This window comes from Arvicanthis niloticus, chromosome 29, assembly GCF_011762505.2.
Source record: "Arvicanthis niloticus isolate mArvNil1 chromosome 29, mArvNil1.pat.X, whole genome shotgun sequence".
Taxonomy (NCBI): Eukaryota; Metazoa; Chordata; class Mammalia; order Rodentia; family Muridae; genus Arvicanthis; species Arvicanthis niloticus.
In genome coordinates, this window is record NC_133437.1 from 18,207,749 (window position 1) to 18,223,442 (window position 15,694).

The 15,694-nt window shown below is 43.3% G+C and overlaps 1 pseudogene; it reads left to right on the top strand.

The window, feature by feature from the left end:
- The first annotated feature begins 14,322 nt into the window (after positions 1-14,322).
- On the top strand, positions 14,323-14,481 carry LOC143440530 (U2 spliceosomal RNA; annotated as a pseudogene).
- The last annotated feature ends 1,213 nt before the right edge of the window (positions 14,482-15,694 follow it).

The following is a 15,694-nucleotide window of genomic DNA, read 5'->3' on the forward strand; positions in this document are numbered from 1 at the left end:
GAGCTCGGTGTCCTTCCCCTTTTCTCCATCTTGAAGAGCTGTTCAATAAATGCTGTCAGAAGAATCCTGAGTGTGGCGTTCTCCTTATCGGCGAGGCTGTGCGCTACACTTTTCCAAGACATTTTCCAGAAAAATTAAAGGAGTCAAGCTACCATCACCAACCAACAGGACAGTCACCATTTTCCCAGAGGCTCCACCCTCTCCCTCCCCCGCCCATCCCAGGATCTATCTATTAGGTGAAAGCAATAGAGTTCTTATCATAGTTCTCATGGATAAAGCCGGTCATGAATTACTGGTCTTTCATTTTGGTTGGTTTTGATTGTAAACTTGACACAACTAAGCATCACCTGGGAAGGGAGTCTAGCTTGATTGTCTGGATTAAGTGGGTTTATGTTCATATCTATGGAGATAATCTTAGTTAGTGGGGAGATCCACCCGCTGTGAGTGCCACTCACATGCAGGGAGAAGCTGGACTGAATAATTGCAGAAAGGGGAGGGGAAGCTGTATCGCACGCATTGATTCCTTACTCTCTGCTCTTGACTATGGAAAGAATATAACTAGCTGATCCAGTGCTGCCTTGGTTTTCCCAAAAGAGAGGGTTGTAACCTGGAGTCCTAAGACAAATACACTATTTTCACTTACATTGCCTTTCTCTTACTACAGCTACAGACTCGGTCTTCATACGTTAAGGATTGCTTCTTCTGCATCAAGTATGCGCTGGCCCCTTATTCCCCTCCTTTACTGTGACATATTTTTTTCGACTTTACTTTTGCAAAGGGCTCCTGTGCTTTCCTACAATCAAGGTTGTAGGTCTTGAGCCTTATACAAAATACTCATACTACTACTACAAAATAAATTTCCCCTTGAAATCTCCCATCTTCTAGTGACTATATAGTTCTTTCCAGATCTTCAACTATCTAGAATTTATCCTTGTTTGGATGACTATCCAATTGTCATAATATCAGTTTTTAAAACGAGCCATGTACCCTAGTGCTTTGAAATACTCACTGGTTCTATTTGTGTACATTTCAGGACAAATTTGTTTGTACTAAAAGGCCTTTGGGTTTGTTTCCTTAAACTCTATAGCTGCCCCCGTGACGGCTCAGTAGATTCTGGTAATGTATCTTATCATGTGAGATTTCGTGCTCCTCCATCTCTCTCGTTTTTGAAAGCATTCGGTATATTTGTTGTTTTTTACTCCCGTGTAATGGTAGAGTTCCCCCCCCCCCGCCCCCACAATAGGGTCTCCAGTGTTGCTCAAGATTTCTCCCCAGGCCCATTCCTCCAGGTCAGATTTTCTAAGCCCTTGCCTAAACAGTTAACAAGGTAAGCAAAATTCGAGGCCTCCTTCCTCATTTCCCCAGGTTGGTGTCTTCCTGTAGCTTCTACTAAAGGGTTTCTGACCCTCCTGGGCTAAGACCAGAGTTTAAAATACCTGCTTCCATTCAAGTTCTTCACATAAGATCTGAGGTTTGGTGTTTTTCTCCAACTAATGTCAAATAGCAAGCCTGTAATTTTCCTAAATTTAAGAGTATTTTCCTCCGGCTTCCTGGCTGGCCCAGACTTGTGAAAATATTCTCAATTTCAACTTCACTTCCTCTGACATTGTGCAAGACAGTTAGTGGCACAGCCTCAGACCGTTAAGTGTTTCTGACAGTCTCACTTGGACTTGCCAATTTCTCCTTCGATTTCTTCTCCTTTTTATAAAGACAAATTAGAAAGCAATTGCTCCATGACCTTTGGCTCTGTTATTTCTTTTGCTTTGTGCTACCCAGACTTATTTCCCCATCTATCACTCTTCTGTATTGATTTTGGATGGCTCTGGTGTTTGCCTCTGCCCTTTGCAGAGAGTCATTGGTTTCAGAACAATCTGGAAATGTTGGGAGCATTTGGACCCAGACCCAATCTCAGTGTGGCTACTGAAGGCATGAAAGAGCCATGAGCTAGGTTTACCCTACCAGTCTGTAACTGTGAGAATAAAGACTGCCGACAACTGCTGGCAAAGACCTTCAGAGTTGTCATCTGTCTACTCATGACAATAAGAGCCAGGAGTGACCTGTCAAATGTCCCACCGAACCACTGAGAGCATGTGTTTGGCTTCATGGTCACCAAATACTAGGGTATGGTGTTGTGGGAAGAGAAGCTTGTGGGCTAGCCAGGAGGCCCAAATGCACTTCAATATGGATGGGCAGAATTCCTCCTGAGTCTCTGGAGAGACACATGAATAAGCCATGAAGAGGAAATGATAGAACACAGACCATTCTAGGTGGTTCCTGAATGGCAAGGGCTAATGTGGACAGTGAAGATTATCTCTCTCTGCCTTTCTCAGTTATCCCCTGGTTTCTCCCAGAGTAGACCTACAAGAAATTAGGTGGCCAAAGGACAAACAGTAGAAAAGAATGATGGGAAACATGTAAGCCATCTACCCACTGGGTGATACTGAACAGTTGAAGGTTTCCTAAGAATATACAGAAAGCATCATGGGGAGAGTGAGCTAGGCAGATTCAGTCCCAGATAGGTCATGAAGAGGACCACAGGGAAACCTTTGTCTAGGTGTCTCAGGTGCTAGCTAAAGACTCACCTGGAGCCTTCCATGTTTGTGGGTTCTGCCAGGTGTCTCCCTTTCTCAGCCCACAGTCTCCAGCAGCAATTCTTGCAGAGGAATAGGGAGGAGGTGTTCCTCCATGGGGAGCACTCACAAACTTATGAGTAACAGCACTTGGGGTTCCCAGTAAAGGAAATACACTAAACTGAGAAATATAAGTGGGCTGGGGAGGCAGGTCACTCAGTAAAGTGGCTTCCATGCAAGCATCAGGAGCTAAGTTCAAATCTCAGGCAAGACAACATACATTTGTAACCTGATGCTCGGAGTCAGGAGGCGGGGGTAGGCAAATCCCTGTCAGTGAGCTATAGGTTCAGTGAGAGACCTAGTCTCTCTTGCTCTCTCTTTTAAGATGTATTTATTATATTTATATGAGTACACTGTAAGTGCTTTTCAGACACACCAGAAGAGGGCATCAGATCCTATTACAGATGGTTGTGGGCCACCATGTGGTTGCTGGGAATTGAACTTGGGACCTCTGGAAAAGCAGTCAGTGTTCTTAACCACTGAGCCATCTCCCCAGCCCGAGACCTAGTCTCAAAAAATAAGATAGAGAGAGACCAAGGAAGAAACCTGATACTGACTTCTGGTCTGCACACATGCACACACATTACACACACACACACACACACACACACACACACACACACACACACACACACAGGAAGTGACTGCCCTTTGACTCAACAGTTACCAGAGAGAGAATTCATGTGGAAAATGGAAAATGTGGTTTCATTTACTTGGGGAGCACAATGACACCCCTTCCGTACCTTCCCCCAGAAGCATCTGTGCACTCAACGAGGGTGTGTTTGGCAAAATTGATTACTGTAATCAAGTGAGTGGCTAACTGGTGAGGGCCAGAGTAATGAGTCACAGGTCTGTGAGCTGACTCACCTGCTACTGGGCAAGACTGCCGGGGACAAGCCTTCCCGGGATGAGGGGACAATGTCTCATGGACACCCACCCATTCTATGCCAGGCTAAATCATCCAGGGTGAATGTCAAGGTATCCAGGGCTCATATTTTTCAGGCTATATGAGAGAGGCTGGTTACCTTTGTTTAGCTACCAATCAACATTTTAAAGTCACCTTATATTTAACTGTTATCTCCTGTGCTATGCTCACACTGTGGGTCACTGTGTCCTGGGATAGCCCTCTAGACTGTCTGGTGCTGTGGTCCTGTCTCCTCCTGCTCCGCTCCTTTGGACTGGGAGATGGAGGCTGAAGACTGATCCCTCTGCTGAGATTGAATACACCAGGATGCCTGCATCATACTCCCTGACACTATCCCCTCTGTCTCCCTGTGAGGGAGTGACTCATGGTCACTCTTGGTGGGGTGTTTGGAATTGCATTTGTGAGATTTTATCTCATCTTATTCTAGTGAAAGAGCACAGAAATGTGGCATCCTGGGAGCAACCTTGGGTAAGGAAAAAAACCAGTCTTCTCTAATTTAATGAAGGGCAACTATGAAAATCTTACTGAGAATGGATAACCACAATAGAGTAAATTTTAGCAACAAAAATGAACTACAGTTACATGAAGTAAAATAGAAAACCTTAAACATACATTAAGTGAAAAAGATCAATCCTAGAATCTATCCACATGTTTAATTATTTGGGAATGATTAAGTCCAATAAATGAACAAGATAGATAGATAGATAGATAGATAGATAGATAGATAGATAAATAGTTAGATGGATAGTTAGATAGACAGATATTTTAATAATATGTATTTAATGCTGTGTCTATCTCAGTTTCCTGTGTGACTCCTACAACAGATGATCACAAACCTGTCAGATTGAAACAAAAGGTCACCATTCTCTCTCAGTTCGAGAAGCCAGCAGGTAAAAATGAGTTTTTACCAGATGAACATCATGGTGGTGCTTTTTCTGGAGACTTCTTGTATTTCTTGCATCTTCTTGGCCTCTTCCCTCTATGGTCCTCTTGGCCTCCTCTCTCTGTGGTCCCCTTGTCTTCCTTCCATGTCAAATATCCCTCCATTTCACTTTACTAAGGCACTTGTAGTTTTACTTGGGGCCCAAATGGATAATTAGGGCTGGTTTTCTCAACTCAACACCCTCACCTCAATCCGACCTGCCATGTTTGTTACATAGGGTCACATCCACATGGTCTGGCTGTTCTGTGTCACCCTCAGAATCCCCCTTCCTGACATGAGGAACTTGTTTCTTCTGAGAATCTCCACCCAAGAGGCCTTGCACCTTTTCTTGGGAATTCCCTCCCAGTCTGCTGTGTTCATGGAACTTTCTGGCTCATTCTTTGTGCCTTACCGGGAGTCTGGCATCTAATCTTTCTATCACAGTCTGTTCCTCCACACAGGAGCGAAGCCTACTTCTCCTCAGATTTGTGACCTGCTGGAAATTTCCTCTATGTCTTGCATCTAAATCTCTGTCCAAGCCTGCCAGGCTGCCTGTTGTTATCAAGTCCAACCCTGGGCAGCAATTCAACATACTGTGTGGGAAACATTGGGCAGGAGAGGAGGTGTGGGAGGGAAGGGGAGAGAAGAGGAGAGGGCAGGAGAGAGAGGAGGGGGGGGGAGACAGGAGAGGAGAAGAGGGAAGGGGAGAGGAGAAGGGAGGAGAGAAAAAGAGAGGAGGGGAGGGGAGGGGAGGGGAGGAGAGGAGAGGAGAGGAGAGGAGAGGAGAGGAGAGGAGAGGAGAGGAGAGGAGAGGAGAGGAGAGGAGAGGAGAGGAGAGGAGAGGAGAGGACTTTCCACTGGGACTTGATGTGTTTCTTCTTTGTCTTTTATTATTATATTTATGTTTTGAATTCACTCTTTTCCTCTTCTTTCTTCCCTCTCTTTTCTCTTCCCCTCCCCTTCCCTTTACTCCCCCATTCTCTCCCCTCTCCTCCTCTCTCCTCTCCCCTCCTCACCTCCAATCCCCTCCTGTCTCCTCTCCCTCTCCTCCTCTCTCCCCTTCCCTCCCATACTTCCTTCCCTACTCTCTTCTTTTCTTTCTTTCCAATAAATGAATTCTAGCCAGAATCAATACCATTTCTTGGGGGCAGAGTTATTAATTATTTATTCACTTTACATCCTGGTAGCAGCCTCACCTCCTCTCCTAGAAGTCCCACCCTTACAAATTCCTCGCTTATCACTCCCTCCCCTTCTCCTCAGAGAAGGGGATGTCCCCGTTTGGGTACCACCCTGCCCTGGAACATCCAGTCACAGTAGGACTAGGCACATCCTCTCCCACTGAGGCCCAACCAGGCAGTCCAGCTAGGGGAAGGGCATCCAATGAGAGGCAACCACGTCAGACACAGCTCCAGCTCCAGTTCTTAGAGGATCCACATGAAGACCAAGCTGCACATCTGCTACAAATGTGTAGGGGGCCTAAGTCCAGCCCCTGCATGCTCTTTGGTTGGTGGTTCAGTCTTGGTGAGCCTAATAGCATTTCTTGAGCTGACCAGGAAATCCCAATTTTGATAAAACATTCAGTATTGAACTTCCCAGCCTCCAGTAGCAGAACATTCAGAATCCTGGTTTCTAAGTAGAGGAAGCTTACAGCCCCGAATCCTCTTAGGGCATGCTACCTGTGGGACTAAAACCATTTCAGAGTCTGACCACTTGTCCCTCCCACCATTCTGCCTATGGAATTTCTTCCTATTGGGAACCAATATCTGCTGATGGTGTTTTACTTCCTCCATGTTTTTCTTCTCTCTGTAAACTGTATCTCTGTGGCTGGGGACAACGTTTCTCCACCTGACACTTCCATCATGCACCTCAGAAACAAGAATGGAGCCCCTTCAGGTTTCTGCTAGTCATTAAACTTTTACTTCTCTGACAGATGTACTGATTTTGGACATCCCCTTGTGACTTTCTAGCTTACCATGGAGTGGGAATTTAGCTTTCACTACCTTCCCAAATCCAGGAACTTTTGAAAAAAGAAATTAATTTGATGTTTATTTATACAATTTTATATTACGCCAGCCAAGAGGTATAATATGATTATATTTCCATTATTTTACAACCTTCTGTTTTGTCTGCAGTTATTATTTGCCCTCCTGTTTTCTTAGCTTTGTCTGTACTCACCCCTGTGTTTTTCTAGACGGTTCCCCCAGCCCTGTATAATTTACCTTGGAACCATTTCTCACATGCTGGAGCCTACCAGATTATCTCCTTGGTTTTGTTTTTAAGCCTGGATGCTGCCTTCTGACTTCTCTTAGGGCTGAACGGCCCTTATTTGAGAGTTTTTCTTTCCGTCTTCCCTGTTACACCCTGGGCAGTTGCATTCTTTGAGAAAAATTAAGGCAGTAGTGTTTCAAGACTTATGTATTTATGAAATACAGAGGGAAGAGTGGGATTATGCTGGGAGACTTGAGCTATCCCTGTGTTACAAACCCAACAAAGAATCTGATGACCCAGTGGGGAATATCAGGACAAACATCAACCCTTTGGGAACCCAGGATGGGGAGAAAGGATCTACAGCTTGATCAATGTTTGACTAGAGCCACTCTAAGAAGCACTGAGGTCAACTACAAAGGAGGGCCAGCTTGAGGCAATCGGTTGATGACACTGATTTTCAGTTGGCCCATGGTTATTTAAAGGAACTTGAGCAGTGTTCTAATTTCAAATCATTGGATGTGAGTTTCTGAACTGGATGTCTTTGTTTTTGTTGTAGATGCACGTTTTGGGGACACATAGTCTCATAGAAGACATGTGGAGTATACATTCCTGAGGCCTTAAATCTCCCAAACTGCCCTTACTCCAGCTTCCTCCTGGACAGTTGAGTTGGGTATAGAAATCCAGCTTCCTCCGTCATGGTCTTGTTGCTGCTGCCCTTGCCTTCTTCTAAATCCTGACGCTGCCGTTGGTCAGTCTGAGGCCATTCTATTCCCACTCCTTGAATTCTCAATTTTCTTCTTTGTTGGTCCTTTCCCTTCTCTTTCTGGAAGCATAAAACTTACTCTCTTTCTTGCTGGTGAGCCAACCACTGTAATAGAATTGATGTGACACGATAGTCCCTTTTATTTGATGATTCTGCTCATTCTGATGGACAATGCCATTATATACTGAGAACTACCTTATTTGTTTGATAATTTTCTTCACTTAGGATTTTATGAGCTCCCATCCTTGAACGTATTCAGGTATAGAAATTTCCAGATTTGCTGTCTTACAATTTTTATCTTTTATCTACTCATTGCTTATCTTTTTCATCAAATCTAAGAGATATTCTATCTTTGTCTCTTTGATTCTTTAATTTGAGTGTTTATATTTTGTGTCTGTCATAAAACACAATTATGAGCTGTCGTAGTAGTTTATGTTTTCAAGGGTATATTTTCTTAATTTTTTTTTTTTTTTTTTTTTTTTTTTTGGAAAAGCAGAGTCTTATGTAACTTAGGTCAGCCTCAACCTCAGTAAGTAGCCAAGGGTGACCATGAACTTCTGACCTTTCTACTTCCACCTTCTAAATGCTAAAATTACAAGCATGGGCCACCATGCCCAATATGGTCATTTCTCTAGTTTCTAATGATTCCTCCATGTTATCCTCTTCCTATTTGTTAGACATCCTACAGCTTCTCATTTTGAGGACATTAAAGGGCTGTTGTTACCCCTGTTCTAAGTTATCTCTATTTCTGCATGTTCTTTAAGATTTTTTTCCTTGTATGATCTGTCCCCTTGCTCTCATGTGGGAGGCTTCCTTTAGACACTTGGTGTTTCTTTAACCTTCTGACAAGGTTTAAGAGTGTGGTGACTGTTCAGGTGGGGCCTATGCAAAGTGACTAAACTGTAGGCCTGCTCCAAGCACATCATGCTCCACTGTGTGTTCTAGTCTGGTTTGTGTTGCTATAACAAAATACCCATAGCAAAAGGACTTTATAAGATGACATTTATGTAGCTGAAACAGTTCTGGGAGTCCAAGAGCATGGTCCTAGCATTGATTTCTGGTAAGAGTAGCATGGCACATTGCGTGTGGATTACATGACAAGAATATATGAAGAATTACAGAGATGTGTACAGGAGTGACACAGAGGGACGAAGCAATGGAGAAGCCAAGGAGGTCACACTCACTTTATAATATCCCATTCTCAAAGTATGAAAGCTAGCAAGAGGTGTGACCCAGGGGGCAGAGGAAACAGGTTTGTTGATAAAGTGTTTGCTCCACAAGCATGGGACCAGAGTTCGATTTCCAGCACCCATGAATGAAGCATGTATAGTATCAACTGCTTGTAATTTCAGCAATTAGAATTGTACAGGCAGAGACAGGTGCATTGCTGGGGTTTACCAGATAGCCAGGCTAGCCTGGGGAGCCCCAGTTCCAAGGTTGATAGCCCCAAAGGGCACTCAAGGCTAACCCTGGTCTCTAAGCACCTGTACCCTCATATACATGAACATCAAAACAGAGGGAGTAGAGAGAGACCTCACCCATTCCTGTAAAACACTAATTAGTCCTGTCTGAGGCTAGGCTTCTGATTTAACCACTTTACACTAGGCCCCACTGCATGATGATCCGACCATCTGTTACTAAGCTTCCAGTACATGAATTTTTCTGTGACAAACTATGATCAAACTATGTTGTGAATATGTGTATGTTGTATGTGTGTGTGCGCATGTGTATATATGGATATGTATATGTGTGTGCATGTGTATATGTGTGTTTATGAGTGTGTGTGTACATGTGTGTATGTGCATGTATATATATATGTATGTGTGTATATATGTATATGAGTATGTATGTATATGTCTGTGTGTGTCAGTGTGCATGTGACTTTGTGAGTATGTGTAGTGTGTGTGCATTAATGTGTGTATATATGTGTGTGCATGCATGTGGGGGCATGCATGAGTATCAGGGGGTTGTGTGCTTGTGTTTATGTGTGTTTATTCTATTTCATTTTTTCCACTGGCTTCTCAGAGACAAAAGATAGAAATGCATGTATTTAATGGGGAATGTTTGGTTGAAACCCTGCTACAAGCTTCTGATGGGCTTATAGGAAGACAGTAGCATTTTCTGTTTGGCTTTATTCCAGTTCTTGTGACTACTTGGGCATTCTTGTGACATGTCTAGGGAAAACGAGTCTCAGAGTCCCACGGTGCTCTGGTGGTATTTTCTTAACTGTTCCCAGTGTAACAGGGTGTTCTTTATGCATGAATATGTTAGTGAAACCTGCTTGGTTATTTTCTTTGCATTTTATATGCATTTTTCATAACTTCCTTTTGTGATTCATACTCCAAACTTTGATATTAAGAGTAGAATATAGTGAGCATAACTTCCCAGCAGAAAGCCGGATCATAAGCTCTCAAGATTTTACACTCTGAGGCTGAGTGTTGGCTGCCTAGAGAGAGAACGTGTTTTCATTGAGAACAAAGGAACAGTCTTTTATAAGCCCAGCAAGATGCCCGGGAAGAAAGGACCTCGAATGTCCATCCACCCATCCCAAGGGCACTCAGAGCTCCCACTCCCACCATCCCTCACAGAGGGTGAGTTGTGCTTGCTCACCCTTGGGAACAAGAGCCACCTTCACCTTGTCCTGTCCTGTAGCTTATTGAACACTGACAATGGTTAGTTCTCTGCTAAAGCCTTACAGCCATGGTGAGCATCCTCAGAACAGCCCTGGGAGCCTTGCACTCATCTGCTGTGGAGGGAGCTCAGCGAGCACCATCCCTTGACAAAGCCCTCTGGCCAGTGGAGTGCAGGGCCAGCAGATATTGCTCTGGGTGTGACTCCTCCTTTCCCTTTGTTTACCCTCTTGGCCATTCCATCAACCCCAACCCCCTTCTATAGACTCCACCCATTAAGGCTAGTTCTGGCCTTTGGGAACTTGGAGGAAAAAGTCAGACATCTTTTCCACATGATCACTCTTCAACTATTTCAAGATATTTATCTGATGTTCATTCTGACCTAGGCTAACGCTTTCTTGGAGGGGGAAAAATACTGAATATGGGTATCTGCTTCGGGAGCATTGGGTATACACTTCCTCTGGTTTCTAAGCTCGCCTCCCATTCAAAGCTCAGTCAACCTTCTAGAAGGCATGCAGGAAGCTGAGGCAGGAACCTGCAGTGGGGATTTGCAGTGACCCTGCCCTCTAGCAACACTGCCCCTCTTTGACCTTCACCAAAGTCGCCCCATTGCTAATGGGATTCTATCAGCAGGAGACCTAGGTGAATGTCAAGGCCACGGCAATTGCCGATAGACATTGTTTTTCAGGATTGTTGTTTTGTTTTGTTGTTTTTCCGACAAGGTCTCACTATGAAGCTCAGGCTGGTTCTAGATCACCCAGCCTTCTTCTCTCTACCTCTCTTGTGCTGGACTTACAGGTGGACACCACCGCCCCCAGCTAAGGAAAAGAGATTTAAATAGATCTTGTTGAAGCAACTTCAGATCATGGATTGACTTAAAGTCAATGTCACATACATCTTAAAGAGACAGCCAGTTCCTCAATTACAAGGAGCTCTGTGTTTTTCTATACTGTTGCTCAAATCTTCCTGGATTGACTCTCAGACAAGTTCATGTAAACTACAGAGTCCTGGACCCCATAAAGGCCTTTCCTACTAAGTCAGAATATCCAAAGAGAGAGAGAGGCCTTCCATGAGCCTCAAGAGTCACATAATCACCTGTTTGGCAAATTCCACTTGTGGAGCCCCTTGCCTGAAGTTCTAGGCTCTAACAGGTGTTAATTTTCGAGGTTTGGTTTGGTTTTTTTTTGTTTGTTTGTTTTGTTTTTTTTGTGTGTTTGTTTGTTTTTTTTTGACAAGGTCTTATGATGAAGTTTAGGCTGCCCCTTGATTACCTATTCCTGCTCTCTCTACCCCTCTGGTACTGGACTTACAGGTGTATACCACCACCATCACCACCACCACTGCACACTCCGACCCCTCCAACCTCCTACCCCCTAAGGAAAGGGAAGATGAAGAGGGTCTAGCGAGGACCGCGGTGGCTGTGTTTGTATGGATCATGCTGTTCAGATACATAGTCAAAGACTATCCTGGGGCTTTCTGTGGGGTGTATAGAATGAGACCAACATTTACATTAGTGAGCCATCTAAGGCAGGTAGGGCCTCCCAGGACCTGTTTATAAGATATAATTTACACAGGGTAGATCTGTTTTGTCTTTGGTTTCTGGAGATAGGATCTCACACTTGTGGCCCAGGCTGCTCTTAAGTTTGTGCCAATCCTTCTGCAGCCTCTTGAGGGTTTTGATTATGGTCAGGAGCCGCTGCACCTGACTGATCATTCACCCTTTAAAGTCACCTGTATGGGTCAGAGAGTTGGCTCAACAGGTCAGAGTAGTGTATATTACTCTCCCAGAGAACCCGAGTTCAGTTCCCAGCACCTCCCTGTAACTCCAGCTCCAGAGGGTCTGATGCCTTCGTCTGTTACCAGAGTCATACATACATACATACATACATACATACACTCCACTTATAAACACATTCATACACATGATTTTAAAATATTTTTAAGAATTTTTAATAGAGAAAATCAAATGTGTACATTTCAGTAAATGTATATTCTTGCAAAGCCACTCCGATAATCAAGATGAAGACTGTCTTCGTTGCCCTGAACAAAGGGTCCCTTTCTTACAAGAGAGATGGCATGAGGAGGGGAGAAGAGAGGGAGAAATGGGGGAAAAGAAAAAGAGTAAGTCTGGAACCAGGAGGCAGGTTGAACTGAGCCCATCACTAGAGTCAGCAAACTTTCTCCCACAGCTTTGGACAGGTTATATTTTCCCAAGCCCATCTGCACCTGTCTCATATATAAAATAAAGGTAATAACAGAACCTCTCTTTTCAGGGCTATCACAGAGATCCAAGGAGACCAAACACATGAAGCATTTGAAATAGCACCTGGTACATAACTGATGGTCAGCGTGAGTCACTTCTGCTAATTCCTTTCATTAGAACAGTGTTCCTGGCAACATCAGAGTTTGTACAAGAACATAAACCAGGGACTCTACATTTTAAAGTATAGTTTCTGTGTGTGTGTGTCTGTGTGTGTCTGTGTGTGAGTCTGTGTGTGTGTGTACATGTATGACATGAGTACAGACACCCAAAAAGGCCAGGAGAAGACAATGGATCCTTTGGTGCTGGAGTTACAGGTGATTGTGAACCACCTGGGTGCAGGGACCCAACCTCCAGTTCTCTTGCAGAGCAGCAAGCACTCCGAATGGCTGAGCTAAATCTCCAAAGATTAAGTCTTGAGAGAAGATGGCCCTAGCTCACCTGGAACTTGCTCTGTAGAATAAGCCAGTGTCAAATTTAGAGCAATCCTCCTACCTCTGTTTCTTGAATGCTGGGATTACAGATGTATGCCCTCGCACTGGCTGGACTCTGCTTTGTTAGGGTAATGATTAGAATGCCACAGGATACTTATAGCAAGAAGGTATCTGTAGTTATTTAAATGAACAAGCATAAAGTTGCCTTTAAATCCTCTCCAAACTGTCTGGCCTGTATCCTAACTTGTAAAACAAATAATTGCATCCTGTCTCTCCCACAGAGGTCAGAATGAGCACATAAACGCACAATGCGATATAAACGCACAATGCGATATAAATGCTTATTGCCAGTAAAAAGTTTGAACAATGTCTTTCCTTACATATGAGTTCATTAGAAATTATAAGAGCTTGCTCCCTGGAAAAAGTTAATCTGATAGCAGGAGCAAGTTGCAATTGTTCTATGAAAATAAAAGCGGTAAGAAATGGATCCTGCTTACATGTGGTTTGTCTTGTCCAAAATGGACGGTTAAACTATTAAGTTTCCTCTCAACCCATTATGTGATAGTGAGAAGAAACACTTGTAAGAGGAGATTAGGGCTCTGACCTCATTGGTGGACTGATCCATCCTTGTGATTAATGAACTCGTGAGCTGATAGGTTATCTTCAGTGAGGCTCTACCCCAAAAGCCAATTTGGCTAGGTCTCTTCTACACTTCCAGTCTCATCATATGATGCCCTGCTCTGCCTCAGGACTCAGCAGCAGGAAGGCCATTGTTGAGTGCAGCCTTCTAACCTGGGAGCAGAACCACAAGCCTCAACCCTTTCCTATTTATCCAGTCTACCTTATGGTGTTATTTCCAACAGGAAACAGATGACAGACACCAAGAAGGCTGAGCTACATACACATGGATCTCAAGCCAGTGCAAAGGGAACACGACACTTCCACATGTGACAGAGCCTCACATGCTGAGTCTGACACAGTAGTTTAGTGGCTCAGAAGAATGGCTCATCTGCAGACACATCCAAACATCTGCGTTTAGTTGTCTAGATGACACAGTTTCAACATACCAGTTGGAACTCCTCTCCTCTTCTCTCCTCTCCTTCCCTCCCTTCTCTTTCCCCTCCCCTCTTCTCTCTTCCTTTCTCTTAACCCTGCTTCCCTTCAGACTGCTGGAAATCAAATCGAGAGTCTTGAGCATAGTAGGTAGGCTCTCTCCACAGACCTACTGTCCCAACCCTTGAAATCCTTTCTGAGACCCTAATAATTGCATTTTAAGAAGATGTTAATAGAAATGTAAATTATTTAACCTCCATCGGAGCCATGTGGGAGAAGGAAATATGGAATCTAAGTTACATTTGGGAACAGAGAGAGTATGTATACTCCGAATGGAAAAGACTTAATTGTGCCATCTATAATGTATGAGCAATGCCAGGCAGTCAGCCTAAGCATCTAAGTCTCCTCCCCCTTCTTGAGACCTGGCATGTCAGCATCTGGTCCAGCTCTAGTCTACCTCATCCACCAAGGAAAGAGGAGGCAAGAAAGGGACCTTTGTCCCTTCTTGGCCTTCTGGCTAAGATCAAGTGTAGTATCTGTTCTTACCAGTTTAATATCTGATACATCCTCTATCTGAGAACAGAATATTAAATGAATTTTTGGAACTAAGAGTTGGAATAGGAGCTTGTTGTACCTCCAGGAACCGTGCACACACACACACACACACACACACACACACACACACACACAAAAGAAAGAAAGAAAGAAAGAAAGAAAGAAAGAAGCAATGAAAGGAAGAAAGAAACAATGAAAGAAAGAAAGAAAGAAAGAAAGAAAGAAAGAAAGAAAGAAAGAAAGAAAGAAAGAAAGAAAGAAGCAATGAAAGGAAGAAAGAAACAATGAAAGAAAGAAAGAAAGAAAGAAAGAAAGAAAGAAAGAAGCCTTTGACACAGCTGTCTCCCAACTTACCCAACTGATATAGATTTCCAAGTAGATACTTAGCATGCCTCAACTAAGAAACCACTTTTCTACTGGACAGAGACTAAGCATTTGTTATAAATTGTTTCTAAAACCTAGAAATAAAGGGGTCAGGCTGTGTGTTTCATTTGATGAAGGATCTGTGTACTCATCCATTTTCCCCATGCATTTTTTTTTTTGCATAGATATCCCGATAGTTACTGTGTATCTAAAGTCACCACATATAGAAACACAGACAGAGCTCAAATCTCAACAGGATCCAGCCTAGGATGACACCGTGCAGAACATTTGTGGTGCGCTTCTCCAGGATGTCCGCTTTCACAAGCACAGCTATATGTCACTTCCATTGCCATATAGAAGCATGTGTTTATAGATTATTATTGATGCATATAGAATGTAATTAAAATAACGGAAGTTTAAAGAAGTAGAATCAAGAAGATCAAGCTGTAGCATAGACCCTCCTAACCCAGTACTCATGTAACCCAGTGTTATGTTGCTTAGAAATGAGCTGTATCTCAGTCTAGCCTGTGCCTAGAAAGAGCAAGAAGCTAGGACAGGTCACCAGGACCACACAACAAAACAACACAGAGATCAAACACACAGTTTTTTTCACACACTGTGCTAGATCAAGAGGCTGGAGCCACTACAACAATTTAATAGCTTCAAGGGAATAATTCATCCTTCTCTTGGTAATGACAGGTATATGTGTACATATTTAATCTTAAATATACATATGATGTGTATGACATATCATAAATATACATATAGTTCTTACACATATGCCCAAATAGGTATGTATACACATCCTGTATATATTATATATAGGGTAAATATATCTATAATGGATAAATATATACTACATGATATGTGTGTGTATATACGTATATAAACATGTATACATATATCCATGTATACATGGATGGGTAAAGAAACCAAATCCCAGAATGATAA